Source organism: Lagopus muta, chromosome 7 (assembly GCF_023343835.1).
Source record: "Lagopus muta isolate bLagMut1 chromosome 7, bLagMut1 primary, whole genome shotgun sequence".
Lineage (NCBI taxonomy): Eukaryota > Metazoa > Chordata > Aves > Galliformes > Phasianidae > Lagopus > Lagopus muta.
Window position 1 is genome coordinate 28,640,370 of NC_064439.1, and position 19,056 is coordinate 28,659,425.

At 37.1% G+C, this 19,056-nt stretch overlaps 1 long non-coding RNA gene across 2 annotated transcripts; it reads left to right on the top strand.

Moving 5' to 3' along the window:
• The first annotated feature begins 580 nt into the window (after nt 1-580).
• On the top strand, nt 581-12,901 carry LOC125696245 (uncharacterized). Of its 2 annotated transcripts, none has more exons than XR_007378241.1 (5): nt 581-717; nt 9,125-9,189; nt 9,742-9,867; nt 10,906-11,136; nt 11,947-12,901. It is a non-coding gene; the product is annotated as an uncharacterized LOC125696245 (long non-coding RNA). The 2 variants fall into 2 exon arrangements; XR_007378242.1 differs by having other exon boundaries at nt 10,925-11,136.
• The last annotated feature ends 6,155 nt before the right edge of the window (nt 12,902-19,056 follow it).

Consider the following 19,056-nt stretch of genomic DNA (forward strand, 5'->3'; position numbering starts at 1 on the left):
AAAAGCATATATATGTGTGGTCTGAAGATCCTTTGGTTTGAAAGTCCATTGAATGAATTTCATTCAAAAAAACTCATCAGTAAAATCTCATTTCTTACTGTATTTTCACAAACCTTCCAAAATACAAGGAATTCTCCTGAAAATGTTCACAAAAATGTTTTAAATCCCATGTGCACAAAATATATTCAGAGAAAGCTTCTTTTGTTCTTCAAATATGTCTAAATTATGAAAGAAAAAAAGCAGGTTTTGTAAGATTTTTTTGTAAGGGGAAGATTGTAAATGGTTGTGAAACAGTCCATTCACAGAGCCTTAGTTTTCCTTTGAAGAATTCCTTTCTGAAAAAACTGGAGATTCCTGTGGTGCTATGGGCTGAGGGGATTCTCTTTCGGTGTGGACAGAATGTAGGATACAGTGCCACAGAGATTTATTGACTGTTTTTCTGGATATGAAGGTCTCTCTTGCCTCCCATAGACTCCTTTCTCTAGCCAGTCAAATGTCAGGAAAAAAATGGCACATGTAGTAGAAATGCTGTCACAGCTTGAAACCGTGATTGAGCACCTGGTACGAAGGCAGGACCAACCCAGGGCAGCTCAGGTGCAAACTATGCACCTGATCAGTGGATTCAAGACCCACCCCTTCCCAGACCTCATTTAAGAGTTGGCAGTGGAGGTGAGAATGTTGTGCTGGAAATCCCTGTCTACCTGAGTCCTTCCAAGGGTAAGTACATTTTTCTTCCTTCATTTTTGTCTACAGCTGTTGTATTTGAGCTTGTTTTAGTTTGTTGTGACCTAGGACTTTTCTACCCCTGCTATTATTGCTGTACTTTCCATCATGTGATGCTGTAACAATGTGGAAGAAGGAACTGGAACTGGAGTAGTAGCGTCTGGATCCTTAAACAAAAGTGAAGGCCATACAGTTTTCTTCAAAAGCGCAAAATATAAGGCAAAAACTTCACTCATTTCTCCTCAGTATGCTCTGTGTTAAGGAGTTCTGGAGGAACACTGTCTAACCGTGGTTTTCTGGCTCACTGGGTGTAAAGTTTGTTTCCCAGAGGAAAGCTGCTAGAACACAAGACCTTATTTTGCTATAGAGCCACAGAAGCTGCATCCTTTACACAATCTTTATCCAGCTGATTATTCACACAGATACATGCCCATCTCTGGAATATTACTAAAGGAAGAATGAAAGTACACCCAAGTAAATCCCATCTCAATGAAGTACTGAAGCGTTAATGTTCAGTCAGTTGAGGCTTTAGAGTAAAATGGATGAGGTGATCAGTGTTCTGCAAGTTACAACTGAAAGGCTATAGTGAAAACTACGACTTTAAATTAAAAAAAAAAATACAATCCTTTGTATTTAAAAAAAAAAAAAAAAAAGTATCAGACAGTGGCCTTACTTTTGAGCTGTGTGAGATTGGGGAAAAAAAAAAAAAAAAAAAAATATCTGTAGGTAATCTCCATGTTTGCCTTACTGTAATTCATCAAGGAGTGCAGTGTGTTGCTTTCCCATTCTAGAAAGCAGTCCCTTGCAGGTATCTTGTACTGGAAGGGCTCTCACTGCTGCAAAGGGAGTGTAAGCTGTGCTGAGATGTGGTAAGCTTTCTGTGATGGACATTTTCCATATAGTGTGTACAGGGAGCTTGGATTATTACATTCTCATTTTTATAGGATACTTGACACCATTTCTGCATTAACTGATGTGTTGATGTATGCACATACTTGGAAGATCTCCTGAGCTGTCAGATTTAAGAAAAATGGAAAGTTCATCAGTAGTCCAAAAATGCTTTTTGCAAGCCATTGTTGTTTACATTGGACTGCTCACTCCAGGGGTTATTTTGGAATGTGCTTTGCACTGGGATTTGAGGTTTTTCAATAGGGAAACTCCAGTTAATATTTACGTTCAAAACATTCTTTTTTAGTTTAAAAAAAAAAAAAAAAAGCCAGAACCATTTGGATATTTATCCAAGATGCATTTTTGTTGTTGTGCGTTCAGTTCTTTATCCTGCTGTGCTGTATCTCTTTATTTAAGACTTGAGTTTAAGATATGTGGTATGGGTCACTGAGAGATTTTTTTTGTCCTCTTTTTCTCACCTCACTCCTCTCCAAAAAAAAACAAAAAAGGCTCAGTCTTAAGTAAATGGCAGAGTAATATATATATAATTAATATATTTATATTTAATTATAATTAATATTTATATATATATATATATCATGATGTATATACTATTATTATTTATAATACATATCTGTATTATATATAGACCCAGCTATGCATGGTTGCTGTGGGGTTCCATGTTGTATCCATGTTGTCCAGGGCTATTTTGGAACAGAAGACTTTGGAAGACAGTAAAAGAAAGGACTAAAACTTTCTCAGGAAAAGATATTTTAAATAGCATAGAAAGTATTTAACATCCCACTTCTTCGCCAGAAGAGGTCTCTTTAAAGCACAAACAGGAATGATGATTATATGTTGGTTAGGTGTAGTAAGGGAGTCAGTAGTCTGAGATTTGATGCAGAGTTATGATTTTGCTTAGCTGCAGTTAAAAAATGATAATATCTTAGCTATTGTACAGTTTCTGATTTCCTGTGAAATAATTTTAAGCATGAATAGTTTTCATATGCCAATAGCAAAATGCTGTTAGGTCTAATATATATGATTTAATATATCTATTGCATGTAGAAGCACAAGTACAGATTTCTAGCAATCAAAGTGATGCAAAAAATCATTTCTACGTAATTACAAAAAAACAGATTACTTTAAACTGGATGCTTCAAACCTCTACTTAAGAGACTGAAACTTAGAAAATGCAAAGGTTGACTCATTATACCGTAGCTTCGCTCAATACTTCTCATGGTGCAAAGGAATGAATTCCCTAACAAATAAGAAGGAACACAATATCTCTGTTGCAGCCTAAGTTTAAGACGCATGCAGTGCTCATGTTTGCTGTATACAAATCTTCTCTGCTTCACCATCATTTATAGTTGAGTCAACTAAATAAAACTTACTAAAATGTTGAACTAGTTTGCTCTCTCCCGTACTATAGAGAATAAGAGAGTAAGAATTAGTCTGAAATATTGTTTCTTTCTGTGTTCTTCTTCTTCACTAGGAGACAGAAAATATCTTGGTTGGATCAGAGGGTCAGGGTCAGAGTATGCTTTTATTTCAGCATGACCCATTTAAACTTGGGGGAAGGATATTGCTTTCAAATGGATTTTTAACACAGACCACAGAGAGGCTATTCTGCAGTTTAAATTAACAAGGACATGCCTTCCAAATTGTATTCTGAACGGGATCTGGCTTCGGTAGGGAAGAGAGGTTTGTTACTCCCACAACAAGGGCTTATGAAACATTTTAATAAACAGTAAGGCTTTCTCTGAAAAGAGCGCCTTGACAACCAGTATGCAGTACTCAAATATATGCATAATACATTCAGACTGAACAGCCATTGTATTCTAAGAAACCATGGCAGACTAGTGGATGAAGTCCTTATTTTCACAGTTTTTTTTATATATATATAAAAAAAATATATATATATTTATATAAATATATATATAAATATATATATATATATTTTTTTTCCACAGCATTTATTGGAGTGGCCTTTCCCATAGTATTTTCCACAAGGGGTTTTAGTTAGTCCCAGTCGTGTTTTCTCCTGCCTTCTAGTCCAATGGGGCATTTTTCACCTGTTAACTAACAAGGGATCTTGTGTGGGGGAAAATGTCATCTCATTATACCTTGCAGAGAAAGATTTTTCTAAGTCAGAAAGATTACATTAATTGGTCTCAAAATCTTATCTACCACAGTTTCCACTTGTTCAGGTTACCAAAACATATCACTTGGAAAACATTTGAATATAAAAACTATAGCTTCTCGAAAATCTCTACAAAAACATAGCTTTTGATATGAGAGAGTCAGGTTAGACAATCATAAGTAAGTCTTACCAGACCTCTGCCCCATTCTAGGCTTTGAATACCCAGAATCTGACAACTGATGAGACACATCAGGCTCAAAAAAAGCTGGAAAGCAATATCAGACCTTCTGGATACAACATGGACTTGATGTTGAACTAGTTTACTTTTTCAAGTCCCAGGATGAAATGAACTGTGTCAGAAGATGTTACTCTCTGTATTGGTGCGCTCCTTAAAGTACAAAATTTGTTTTGTTTGCTTGCATGGAGGCTTAACAATGTAGACACTCTTTTGGAGTATGGTTCCAGATTTCATGACTCACTGATGGTGACTTTTTCATTTTGTTTTCCAAACTGTCTCATTGTTTACTTCCAAAATTTCCATTGACTTCAGAGGAAGTAGGATGGCGCCAATGAAGTTCTTGCAGCTTAAGAAATCTGTCCAAATTTGTCACTAGCTTGAATAATTTGGTTTAAGAAGTCCTTTTATATGCGGGCTAATTGCTGTAGCAATTAATACAGCCATTTGTATTTTCCAGAATTCTTTCTCTTTTGCTCACATTATAATTATACGTATTATCTTACATCAGTGATTAAATTAAAATGCTTTCTTCTTAACCCTTTAATTAATAACCCCCAATAATGAGCTGTAAAGCACTGTCCAGAGTAAAAACTAAAGAAAATTATGCAAAGACCACTTGTAAGAGCATGTTATCTTTTTTTATTGCTGGATTTCAGATAATGCCCCAGGGGCTTCATTTGGGTGGTCAAGTAACTCTGTACGATGAGTAATAAACAAATAATTCTACACCCAATTCTGTTTTACTCCCACTGAGCTGAGATACCTTATGCAAGTAGTTCCACTTCAGTATTCAGGCATGCAGTTAATCCTAGCTATTTATACGGCTTGTTACCACACCCTCAAACAAAGGATACAGTAGAAAAGTAGAAATCTGACCGATAAAATGTTTTTCTTTTTTAAGGCAAAAAAAAAAAAAGGCCATATTTGTGACTCAGACATCAACATGGTTACACTTTTCAATTGAAAACTAAAATCCACATAGAACTTTAATGATTTTTACTTTCTAGATTTTTAAGGAGCATTCATAAAATTCAAATACCTGCTTTTTGAATTGTACATTTTATAATAAATGGATTATCACTGATGCTTTTTTTTTTTTTACTTAGTTGTGTACTAGTTTTACCAAAGGCTTTTTTTTCTGTTATGACTCATTCACTGAATATTAAGTGTTGTTCATGGAATCACAGAATTGTAGGGGTTGGAAGGGACCTCCAGAGATCATCGACTCCAACCCCCCTGCCATTGCAGGTTCCCTACACCAGGTCACACAGGTAGGCGTCCAGGCAGGTCTCGAACATCTCCAGAGAAGGAGACTCCACCACCTCCCTGGGCAGCCTGTTCCAGTGCTCCGTCACCTCACTGTAAAGAAGTTCTTGCGCACATTTGTGCGGAACTTCCTATGCTGCAGTTTCCAGCCGTTTCCCCTTGTCCTGTCTCCACTCACCACTGAAAAGAGTCTGACTTCGCCATTCTGCCCCCCACACCTTAGATATTTATAGACCTGGATCAGGTCTCCTCTCAGTCTTCTTTTCTCAAGGCTGAACAGACCCAGTTCACTCAGACTTTCTTCATAATAGAGATGCTCCAGGCCCTTCACCATCTTTGTGGCCCTGCTCTATATTGTCTTTCAGCAGTACATGTTTAGTAATATTAATGAGTTCAGCTTGATTTTTATTTTTTTCCCTTTGGGAAAAATACCTAATTGAGACATGCTTGTTTTACTTTTGCTGCTACTGAAAATCTTAAGACCCACAGGATATTCAGAGCTGTGGGATGCAGTTATGTTGTAGGAACTGAGTATCTTAAAATCCTGTCAGATTTTGCAATTTCATATGTCAGCATTTCTCTTTTATTATATTTTTAATTATTATTTTTAGTTACTTTTCCTTCTAGCCACCCACTCCAAAAGACTTCAGTGGAAAATCTAGAAAGATTTACTCTATTAGTGTTTTAACTGAAAACAGAGTTTGGCAGCTAATCTCCTCCCAAATATCTAAACATCAGCAACTACTCTGCTTCCCCTCTGGAGCAAAATGTATGCTGTACTCTAGACAACAAAACACAGAATGTGAAATATGTATGCATATATTTTGGTGTGTGCATACTCTGGCAAGGCTTCTTAGAAAGTACAACTGCAGCTCAAGTTCAATGAAAGACTGAATACTATACTGAATACCATACTATCTGCTTTTTTTTAGGGGTCAGATTTTCGCCACCACCCCCCCCTTCCCCCCCCTCTCCCCTTGTAAAGGCTAATTCATCAGAACTACAAGTAAGACTTGATTGGTACTAATCAAATATGGAGGAGGCTCCAAACTGAGTCGACTGGGTCAAAATTTCTGAAGGGAATACACTGCTACTTCCATCATAACCTGACTGGACTATATCTGCAGGCAGAAAATATGATAAACTTCACTTCCCATGAATATTTAGGAATCATAAAAAGTACTGTATGTGTAGATAATTTCTGAACATTTCATAAGGTACTCATGTGTACATGACTACCCTGCCAGTACACGCTGATAAGCAGCAGTCTCAAAGGGTCCTGCTACAAATTGCCTTTTATTGGGAATACTTTTTTCAGCTTTCAGTTTAGCTAAACCAAGAATTAAGACAAAAGATCTGTGGCTGCTCACTTTAAAAATTGAATTTAGAAGATCTTTTGCAGCTGTGGCTAGCACTGTTTTGGCTCTACATTGTGACTGAGTGCTACCATCTTGTCACAGTTCTTAAGCATAAGCAACTGTTCTCCTTACTTTAAGATTCAGCTATCCAATATTTAAATGTAGCTATATAAAAGAAAGACTGTGTTGTTGTGCCTTAAGAAAAATTCCCTCAGGAATAAATTTCTCATTGCTCCTTTATGTTCCAGGGTAGCAGAAACATAATGAGAAAATGTATTTGAAAAACATCATTGTTCACACTTCCAAAAAAGAAGTAAATTAATGGTTCTCCACTTTCTGGGTGGGCACTGTTTCCACAGCAGGATTTCCAGTAAGGTCCTTCTTTGTCATCCAAGAAACTGTCTAAAGGACCGAGGAAGATGACAGCTACTAACCTGTAAGATATATTTGTTGGTTTTAGATGTACCCAGCTGCCTGTTAAGATACTGTCTTGAAGCTTTTGTAGCTTAGCTTACCCAGTGCTAGTTCTATCTAATTTTTTTGAAAGTTCAAGGCATAGGCTGTGTGTTGACAGGAAGATTGGGTTTTTTTTTCTTTTTTTTCTTTTTTTTTTTTTTCTTCAACTGTGAACTGTGGTTGAGTAAAGGAGACTTTTTTTTTTTTTCTGTTTCCTTGATGAATTTACTGAGAATAGCAGAATTTCAGTATCTTCTCTCCCCTTCTCCCCCCAGATCTGAAGTCACTCAAACGGTTGCAACTCAGATTCTTGTTGTCAAAGTTCATTAATTCAAATTAGTGTAATAAATTGTACATTTTTGGTTTGGCCCAAGGGAGCTTTTGAAGTCTTTTTTGCCTATGGATTCCTCAGATGCTAGCTATTTTGGTATTTCACTGTAAAGTAGTCAATGAACAGAATGGCAGTGAGAAGGGCTTGACAAGAAACAGAAGTATGTAACACAAAACACCAAAGTACTCACATTTCCGTTCACCTCTGCTAATAATTTTTTTTTTTTTTTTTTCGTATGCCCCAGAAAGTAAAACTTTTATAGCAGGCACCCAAAGTCTGTTATGAGCCTCTCTGTAAGGGCAGCTGTTGCTTCATTTAGTACAGAGAACAGAAATACTTCCTTTTTTCCCCAGATATAGCCATAAATCTCAACAGAATGCATCAACTCCAGTTCACTGTGCCACAAGGCCAATTGTTTTATTTTCTTGGTTTCTTTGAAGTCATCTGAGCAGAGGAGGGAAGTGATTTGGGACATAGCTGTGCCCTGTGATGGAAATTTTTTTTTTTTTTTAAGAGTTCTGGAAACATCCTCACATCACTATTCTGTTTACTTTAGAGAGCATTCATTCTTTTGAAGAAGCTACTAATGTCTTGAGTGATCTATTCTGAACATAATTTATTTTTTCTTTTAAAGAAAAAGGTGCAAGGCATGAAATGATTTGTTGACCATAGCTACATCATTGTACAGTGATGCTGTCAGCTTCACTAGCAGTATTTATGATGATAATGTGCTATGAAAGATAGGCAACTGTACTTTAAGGTCTACATGCAGAAACATAAGGCTTTGCTATACTTAAAGAATGACATGAAAACCAACCACAAATGTGCAGTTAAAGGTAAGGGACTGTAGTATTTCTAACTCCTGGAGATTCAATGGAGCATCTCACACTAGAAGAGATGCATAGACCCTGAACAACTAGAAGTCCATAAAGAGGCACCTAGCTAGATGATTGCTACCTCATAATATCCTTCTTCAACAAGCAGTAAGAGGGCAAGATGCAGCATGTGACTAAGGACAACTATACTGTACTCCATGTCCTGGCAATCACACAACTCATTTAACTGCTAACAGTTTTTAGCACATTATCCTCATATAGGCAAATCTGGATAGAAAGATGATGGGAAACATTTTTTTCAGTGACTCAGGTTATCTGTATGCTTAATGAGGGGGAAAGTTCTGCCTTCTTTCACATAAATAAATAACCACCATGTGCCTAAAATTCTGTCAAAATTATAAATATTTTATATGAAAATGTTTCAAGGCAGATGGTTTATCTAAAAATAAATGCTATTTCATTTCAGTGAGAAGTAAAACATATCTGAAGACATTAAAATGGAAAAGAAAAATACTTGGGAAATCTGCTTCAATTAGAATGGCATTAAAGAGTTCGTTACTCTATCTCAATTTAAGTAGACATGATGTCACGCTAGCAGACTGGTTTTAATTTGTTCCAAATACTCAGTTGGGATGATTTATATCTCAATATTTCTGGCAAAGACAGGAGAGTTGACTATCTTTCCTGAAAAGCATAAGAGGCTTTTGTTGACTGAATTGGGGTGAAGAATATCTACGTGCATGTTTAATTAAGATATAATGAGCTATTTAAATTGGTTACTCTTAAGCTTCTCCAACACAGACCTGATTCTAGCTCTATCATTTTATAAAGAAGGCCTTTTAACTTCTTTTTATTCTGACTTTGCATTTTCTATTCACTGTTCAGTTCTGGAAGAAATTTACAGGATGGAACTTACAGGATGGACAAAGAACCTTGTTGACCCTGCAGGTGTAAGTACTCTGCTGCAGTTTTCTATCTCTTCAGACATAGTAGTGCAACTCTTTACCAGAAGGCCTTTTTAAATATTTCTTTTTTTTTTTAATTATTCTGATTTTATTTTTATTTTTTGGTAACTCTTACTGAGCAGCCACGCATGCTGTTGCTCTAGTGCAATGGGAATGAAGTTTCTCAACAAACTAAACCAATCTAAACCAGCTTTGCCATGATCTTCCCTTCCTTCCTCTGGCGTTCTCCATTCCTCTTATGCTGGCATTGATGATTCCCAGTGACTTGGAGCTGGTTCCAAGGACTTAACAGAAATCTATTAGGGCTCTCCATAGTTTCAGAGCTACCACAAGAGAGGGGGTGGAGGACCCAAAGCAAAATATTAAATTGTGATTATGTCTGTACTCAGATTGGCTTAATTGGTCATGGAATTGAAACTTGAGGGTATGGCAAACACTAACATGGGGGACACAAACTGCCAGGGCAGAAAAGAAAACTGGAAACTTCTGAACTGGCTTTTACAGCAATGCCAGCATCCTGAATAATTTCATCCACAGGGTTAAGATCGGTACAGATGGAGCCCAGAATCACTCATAACATGGTCTGTCACAGTTTGGTCCCCTCCATGTCCCCATACTGTCTGCTGCAGTACAAGAAGCAGAGAACCAGCAGATTTTCCACAGGTAAGAGACTGTCCTCTGAAGGAAATCTCTATGGATCATGCTCAGATAGGGAAAGAATCTTAAAAACTCCCATAAGTAGCATAGTTTTTTGAAGACACTGCCTATTGTATCACTTCAGTGCTTGAGCTGCTGTCTTCCACTTTTTTCATCCTCAGTGTATTAATAAGTATTAAGCACTAGCTCTGTTAGTTGAATTCTTTCTTCAGGTGATTTTTGTCTGGGATAGTTTTTGTGCTTTTTGCAAGCAAAGCTGTACAATAGCGAACATTCTGGATACGTGTTCATCCAGTAAAGGCTACTTGTGCTCATGTAGAAAAAATACACTCGAGCCTACGAGGACAATATCATGTCTGATGTATGGAGAAGGGCTGTGGAGTCCCTTGGCAGGCATAGCATTGCTAGAAAGAGTTTTTTTAAACTCTCTTTTAAGGAGTAAGTTTAAAAGCAAGCATTGCTACATTCTCAGTATTTATGCTTTAAGGAGGATAATAATTTCAGAATAAACTCAATCACTGTTCGAAGTTGGAAGGGTTTCTTGGAAACGTCTTAGACAACTCACTAGGGACAAAATTAACAGTGGCATGGAGGATTTCAATTAAGTTACATACAAATTAATCTACAAGAACAAGGAAGAAAAAAAATGTCAAAATGATGTCACTTTTGTAAGTTGATTGCTTTGGCATACATATTTCTCTGCGTTACTCCATAATAGCTGCCATAAATTTAATGTAAGTTTCAATATTTTTAATTCAGTGTATTTGGCCTGACTGGGAAGACAAAAATCAGTGGGAAATATTAAGTATGCTTACTCAGAAATAAAGTCTAAAATATCACTGTGCCCTCTGGATGTTAAAATAAGAAGGAAAAATGAGTTAAATTCTGGCTATGACCAAATGTGGATGACAATAGTTAACATGGGATTCCCATCTCAGTAGAAATTTACTTCAGCATCAGTGACATTCAACAATCGAAGGAAATAGTGGAAATCAATAGCAGGATTTCCTTTGACAATTCACTTTTATTCTTTCTTCCCTTAAGTCCCTTTTTTCTTGCCTAGTAAAAATTGTATACATCAGTGGCAGCTGGAGGGAATGCAACTTCAGGTCTGAAAATACCTCAGTCCATCAACAAGGAGGTGTGGCAGCTGGTTGCTCCTGTTGTACGGGAAGGAAACTGCAGCCTTCACTTTGAGCCATGAGAAGCAAGTCAAGAAGGGGACACTCATGCTTACATCGTGAACACAATGGGGCCAAGATCCAGAGGAAAATTGTGAGTAAAAGATACCATCAGACAAAGTTGCTTAGTCACTTGTTTCCAGCAGAAACCACTGTATATGTAGGTATGTTCACAATAAGAAAATGAGATGCTGCCTGTACGTGCTCTAGCAGGAGTATCTCTTTAGAAATTAAAATTCCCTCTTGAAGATCCAGCTTCTCCACTCCTTATTCATAGTGTTGTGAGCACCCTAGAAGCTGAACTAGATCTCATTTCTGGGTTTTAAATTTAACCAGTTTGACCAACACTGTCTTGTCATTTTGGAATGAAAAAACTGCAAAAGGAAATAATGGGAGATTCATTTCAGAAGGGAATTCCTGATATCATTTTTGTTTATAAGACTGCTCCTACAGTAGCTCATTCTCCTCTGCTTCACTGGAGAACAAGTCATGAGATGAAGATTCCAAGGACAGGAGGAATGGAGATATGCTGCACTTGGGTAGGAATTACAATGGACCTCTGTAGGTTGGATCTTGTTACTCGCTTTGGGCTCACGTCAGAGAGATCAGCCTTCCAATCAGGCACTGTGTGATCACAGCTAGGATACTGCTGGGGATGCCTAAGCTGCTACAGTGTGACAGAAGCTCCCCACTATGATCAAAACCATCTCTGCAAGAGAGTACATGGCTTAACCACATAATACACCTCCAAATAAAGTCTTTTGCTATCCATTAGCTTTACATGGTTTTTGAAGTTGCTTATGAACAAAAGGTAGGAAAGAAAAAAAAAGATTATTAAGACAAGAATATCATGTTCAGAGCTGTAGAAAATTAATACCTGTTTTCTGTTTCATTTGTTTTTCAGAGATCTACCGTATCCCATTGATGAGCTATGTGTGCAGCTACCAGGAGTGTTGCACAAGGCAGCTGAAGGATACTGAATCAACAGTTAATTGGCTGCCTGGCTTCTCTTGAGCTAGCAGCAGGGTCTAAAGAAAAGCACTTGGAAGAGCTCAGAAATATTATTGTGAAGGACAGTATCGTGTGCAGTAGTCCTCTTACCCAGAGAAAAACAGCAACAAACCCAAACCTTTAGAAATGCAAGTCATTTTTCTTTAGAAGACTGCAGGAAAAGCAGTGCTTTTTAGAGGAAACATGAGAAAGGAAGCTGATAAAATTCATACTATGCCCCATTCTCATGACACATCATACAAGAAACACAAAGAGAAGTTGAACATCTTGCACAACAACCATGCTATCTTTCATTACATCCTGTACAAAATATAGCTAAATGTACTCAGTAAAAAAGGTAGTTAAACAGTTTTGTTATGAAAATGTTATTAGTGCTTTGACTTGTATGTAGATAGGGAAAGGAAGTTGTGACTTCTGGGTGGAATACCTACCTCGACTCACAGAATAATTGGGGTTGAAAGAGACCTCTGGAAATCGTCCTGGCCAGCCTCCTCCCAATGCATGTTCCCTAGGGTAGGTTGCACAGGAAAATATTTTAGGTCCTGAATATCTGCAGCGGAGACTCCACAAACTCTCTAGGCAACTTACTCCAGTAATCTGTCACCCTCAGAGTAAAAGAGTTTTTTCTCATGTTCATGGCTTGTTATTTGTGTTTCAGTTTGTGCCCATTGCCCCTTGATCTCCTGTGGGCCACCACTGAAAAGAATCTGTGGCTCCAGCCTTGCAGTTATTTGCAGGTATTGATGATAAGATTCCCCTCAGTCTTCTCTTGTCCAGGCTGAATAACCCCAGGGCTCTCCATCTTTCCTCATGCAGGAGCTGCTGCAGGATTAAGTCAATCCTCTGGAACCTAGAAGTTCCCCATCCCCATCTTTTTTGAACTGTGTAACCCAAAACAGAAAATAATAGTTGAGATGTGGCCTCATCAGGGCAGATCAGATGGGGAGGATAACATCCCTTGACCTGATGGCCACTCTCTTCTTAACTCGCCCCAGCATACCATGGGCCTTCTTGGCCACACACCTCATTGTAACGTTGTTCGCCAAAACACCTACGTCCTTCTCTACAGTGCTCCTTTCCAATAGCTCAGCCCCTAACCTATATGCAGTTATTTCCTCCAGGTGTCAGATTGTTCACTTGCCTTTTTTGAACTTGCCCAACTTTCCAGCCTGTTTATGTCTCCCTGAATGGCAGCACAGCCTTCTCATGTGTCAGTCACTCCTCCCAGTTTCATATGATCAGCAAACTTGCTGAGGTCACAGATGGTGATGCAAGACCAGACTCTAAACAAGACCAGACTCAGCACTGACCACTGGTGAGCACCTTTAAGCCTCCAATTGGACTCCGTGCTGTTGCTCTCAGTCTTCTCTACTCTGTCAGCCAGCCAGTTCTCAATCCACCTCAGCCAGTTTTCAGTCCACCATACAATGATGTTCAGACTTATTTCACAATGCGTGGAATGCTTATATACTTAGTTAAGAATATGTTGATCTAGAATAATTATAAGAATTTCATCAACTTCTTCATTTCCTGATTTAAGATTAAGGTTTGGGTGTTGTGATTTTTTTGTTGTTTTTTTCTAATTCATTCTTATGATTTTTTTCCCCTCAAATAAAATAAGATAAACATCAAGCTACCATCATATAGATAGCATTAGCTATTATCATTATGACTTCATTTAATGCACATAAAGATACAGACTGAAGTTCATCATGCATTACACCTGGGAAGGATATTCTGAGGACCGATTTGAATTCAGTATAAAAAAACATTAATATTATTGGTGCTGAGATTTTTCTGTGATCCACTACCAGAAAAAGGACTGAGACCAGGTCTTTTATTTCTTCCTTTCTAACTCACCACGCCAATACCATGCCACTTGACTGCAGCTGGTATTTAGTAGTTTTCAACCAGCATCCCCTTCGCTTTAGTAAAACTCTTTATTTTAAGAAGAATTATTTATTGAGATTTTTCCCTGTCTCTCCAGAATTACATGTTCATGAGGCAAACCTTATCCAATGACCATTTTCATTCAACAAAATAAGAAATCTTTGTCTGTAATGCTGCAGCTCTTGCTTTTGATTATTTCCCTAACTACTGGCTTCTGAAAAAAAAGAAAAAAAAAAGAAAAAAAAAAAAAGAAGTCAGATCAAGTAACAAAACCTATTTTCCTTTTATTTCTATATCTATTGAAAAGTGCTTACTCATACTTCGTTAACTTCCATCTTTCCATCTGAACATATTGTACTCTGGTTTGGGGGGACACAGAGAAACATTTGCACACTGTGGCCAAAGCACATGTACAAACCTAAGACACTGTTAAGTCATCCTTTGAGTTCTGAATGTCGTTAATAAAAGCTGTTTTTCTTCCATCAGTGATCGAAGCCTCCATTAAGACTAAATGACTTATATAAAACTGAACTCACAATCCAAAGCCTTAAGGGAAACATCCAGAGCACAGATGCACCACTGCTTTTCAAAATGTTTCTCAATGACTGATCTCAGCACAGATCGATGGATATATGAAATCTGATATGATCGTACTACAACTGGGGCCTAAAATAAGCAAATAGGCTTGTTTGGACCAACTTGCCTCTCACACTCATATCAGTGCAGATTAAGACTTACACTGAATTAATTTTTTCTAACAAATATTAGAAGCTGTATCAGTTTCCAGGAAACCAAAGGTTCTCATGAAACTGTAAGTATTTCTAAATTCTAGGTTTAAAGCTTTTCTTCTTTAACTTAAACAGCAGTAAACATGGCTTTCAAGAGACTCACTGTAAAGGTGTGATCCTCTTAAAAAAATAAAATATTTTTTTTTTTAAAAAGGAAAAGTGTGCACATCCAGCCACTTACCAGGAAATCATACAATATTCTTGATTACTGAATTGTTAACATACAGGACTGATATTTTCTACTCACATAATGCACCCACTTCACCTTGTACGCTTGAGAAACACATGTAAGTCAGTGGGAAAAAGCATGAGTGAAGTCATAAGAGTGAGTTATGTGTTTGCCAGCTCTATAAGGAGAGAAAGGATATTGCCAGGTCATCACTATTAACAAGTTCTCAGACTTCTCATGCACGCTGTGAAGGACTAGGTCATTGTTGAAGCTGTTGAAGCTGCAGTCCATTTCCTTCAGAAACCTGAGACAGGAAACAGAAGCACAAGGGAACAAAAGAAGCAGCAGAAGTCCAGAGACAGTTCCATTATAATCACATGTGATTCTGCAAAATATTTCCCTTCTCTTCCTCCATAAAAATACCTACATTAAACAGAGATAAGAAGCTGCTCAAGAAGGAGGACTTCAGTCTTTCATGGATTTGCCCTTTTTTACTTCATGTTCAGACTTTTGACACATGATTAGTATTACTTATCCTTGCAAGCAAAAAGCCTGAAGTGCTTGGCTATTCAACCAGGAAAGACTGATAAAACACACACACACACACACACACACACACACACACACAAAAAAAAAAAAAAAAAAGCCCTCTGGATTCCCTCCCTCTGATTTTAAAGGGCATTCAACAGATTTACTGCTTAAAAATATAATTTTTAAAAATTGTTTCTTTTTCCCTGAGCTAAGTATTTGCCCTCCTTTTTTACTGGAAAGATACCACCACAATATGGCAACTGAGTCAAGATTAATAAGTCAGTGTTATTGCTGAACCAAAGACACTAAAAGAATATTTGCATTCCAAGGCTCCACTGACTCCAGTAAGCTCTGTACTGAGATCTCTAGGGATGACATAATATTAAACTAAACAGGTTTTCCAGTAATCACAGTAATTCATCCTTCCTAGTGCAACAAGACATACAAGAGATCACTATTAGCCAAGAAACTTTTTAGATTATTAAATACATTTTCTCCCAATTAAATGCACTGAGGATACATTTTAATTGCTCTCCTCAGCATTTATCATTGAAACAAACAAACAAATTCTCATTCCCACTGAAATGGTTAAATGCTGAAAGTTATCAAGGACCTTTTCATAATAGAATTGGCAGTATTACCCCTGGGCTAATGCATACAGTAAAGGAAATTAAAAGAGGCTGCAAAGGAAAAGTAGAAGTAGAGCTGGCTCTTACTGAGTCAATGGCAAAAATCCTTAGCACTACAATAAGACAAGAACAAGACCCAACAGCATGAATTTACTGCAAAGCCAAGAGAAGTTTTAAAACATAAGTAATAAAGAACAGCAAAATGATGAATCCTAAGAAGTTAGATATCACATTTATTGATACATAAAATAATTTTCCAATATACATTTTAATTTGCTTTTAGAATTAGTATGCAAGTTATTAATACAAGAAAGAATTTATTTTCTTAGTCCATTTGGTTTTTTCCCCCCTCACAGTAGACATGCAGCATAAATGCATTCATATTTGTGTATATCTGTACCATGTGTGTCTGCAAAGAGAGAGGGACAATAGTAACATGGGCAGGAAATAGAAAATGTTCCATTTTCTAAACTTACCCTTGCCTCCAAATCATTACAATGCCAGATTTTATCAGGAACTCTTCTTTAAAAAAAAAAAAGAAAAAAATTAAAGAGAATTTCAGTTCCAGATGGAGTCTACAGTGATGCTACAAAGATAATATAAGGAAGAGAAAGTGGAAACAGATGCGTCATTTTCACAGAGATGGATTACATTAGCGTAAAACTCTCCAAACATTATGTGTGTTGTGACATCTGCAGCAATAAGCTCAGACCTGAGCAGATCTTTTCCCTTTCCCCTGTAGGTATCCTGGTTTGAATAGCCACTTCTAACTTTTCAGCTTCACAGATTGTAAGGGATCCTCTAGCCTGACACCTCATAGACTTCAGATTTTCCAGAATTAATTCTTAGAATCACAGAATCATTAAAGTCGGAAAAGATTGCTGTAATGCTAAAATGGGATCATAATAGCAAGACTGTAAAGTCTCTGGCCACAGCAAATAAGAACAAGCCCAAAAGCATACATGCAGAAACAAAAAAGGGAGAAAACAAACAAACAAACAAACAAACAAACAAACAAACAAACAAACAAACAAACAAACAAACAAACAAACAAACAAACAAACAAACAAACAAACAAACAAAACAACTGCTTACCTTTAGAAGACCTCAGGTAGGGAATCAGGAGATGCCCTCACCTCCACTGCCAGCCCTTAAATGAGGTCTGGGAAGGGGTGGATCCTGGCTCCACCCATTCCAGTTACTGAATTGCATAGCATTCACCTGAGCTCCCTTAGGTTGGCCCTCTCTTCTCCCCAGGTGCTCAATCACTGTTTCAGGCCACAAATTAGCATTTCTGCTACAGCCTCTAAGATCATCTAATCCAACCATCCATGTGCCACCAATGCTGCTCACTAAATCATATCCCATGTCTTGAAACATGCTTGCCTTGAATTGTGCCAGTTGACAGCACGACTCTACTTGCTATCTGTACTCATGATTTTTTTCTGCCAGGTTAAAATTCTGCCTATTCCAAAGCTTTTTTTCTCCACATACATGATATTTAGTTGCAAATCTTCTCTGCAATATACTAAATACCTCCCAGAAGCTTTCACTATCCATAGGTACAAGGTTCTCAGGCCTGACCTCCTGCTCTTGAATCTGCAGGCCTTGCACATCTGAGAAGAGCCACCTCGAAGGATTACCAACAATTTTTTCACAGTCATCATTTTCTCTGTTGCGTTGTTGTCATTTAGACAAATGACCTTCCATTTAATCACATGAAAAAAAAACGTGTATATATATATATACATACACATATGTATATACGTGCATCAGTACTCCAAGCTTTTTTGCATAGATATCTCGATACTCAGTCTCAGTACTTTCTGAAAATCTCAACATTCTATTTTTTCATATTAGTGACTAAAATGTTACCAATGCATAGGCAAAGAGCCACTCCTCCTGTACTATTGTCAGCTCTCTGAGAAGCTTACAATTCGAAACCCATTACTGAGGTTTTAGTATGTATCATATTATTGATTGTCCCTTTTAACTCTTGACCAGAATGCCAAACGTCAAATGCTTAGGTGCCATTGCCTTTAGCATTGTCCTTTTTTTTTCTGGATTGTCTGATTGCTGAAGACACCCTCTTCATTTCTCACACAGAAGTTGTTCAGCATCCCCCCCTGATTCTTCCAACTATTGAAAGCACTGTCTTACTTATTAAAAATATTGGTACTGGCATAATTTTCTTCCCAGTTCTAGATGAGAACTAATGTTTAGATGGTAGTTTATCAAGCATAAGTTTATCAAGAAAAACAAGTACTCAATGTCTTTAAACATCAAATGTTTAAACAGTTTAAACATCAGTTTGGCGTGAGTGAATCTCTTAGTTCTTTTTTCATTCTCAGGGCATGAATATTTACTGAGCAATTCTACTCCTTTTTATAATTATAGACAATTCTCTGAATTTCTTTTAATGATGGAACAATGCAATAGGTGGATTTCTTCTCAGTATTTTTTAAAATTTCCTTCTGACATTCTCGAAATTACCCAGAGTTCTCTCTTCGTGCATTTGTATTGAAGTATTGAAGAAGTCCTATCTACCAATCAAATTTCCCTTTCCCTCATTTATAGAAATGTACATTTTCCTGCTTTTTTTGTTTGTTTGTTTGCTTGTTTATTTGTTTGTTTCATATCTGCTTTTACTTTTTCTTCAAATAAAAGTTTGGTTGTTTTATTATTATTATTAGTTTGTTTTCTTCTAGCTGTTTTGTGTCTCTATTTTTTTAACCAATATGGCCTTGTCTCAATTATGGCTTTTGGAGTATTTGATAAAATATTCCTAAGTAGCTCCCAACTATCATTCACAATTTTCTTTTAAAATGCTTTCTCCCATATTATTCAGCTCTTAAATTTTTTCAGTTTTATCAAGCTGTTCTTTCAAAACACCAATACAACATGCGGGAAGGTGAATGTATGTTTTTTTTACTTTTTTTTTTTGCTACTTTGAAAACTGTTTACTTTCTCATATCTGATATAATATTGCTGAAGAT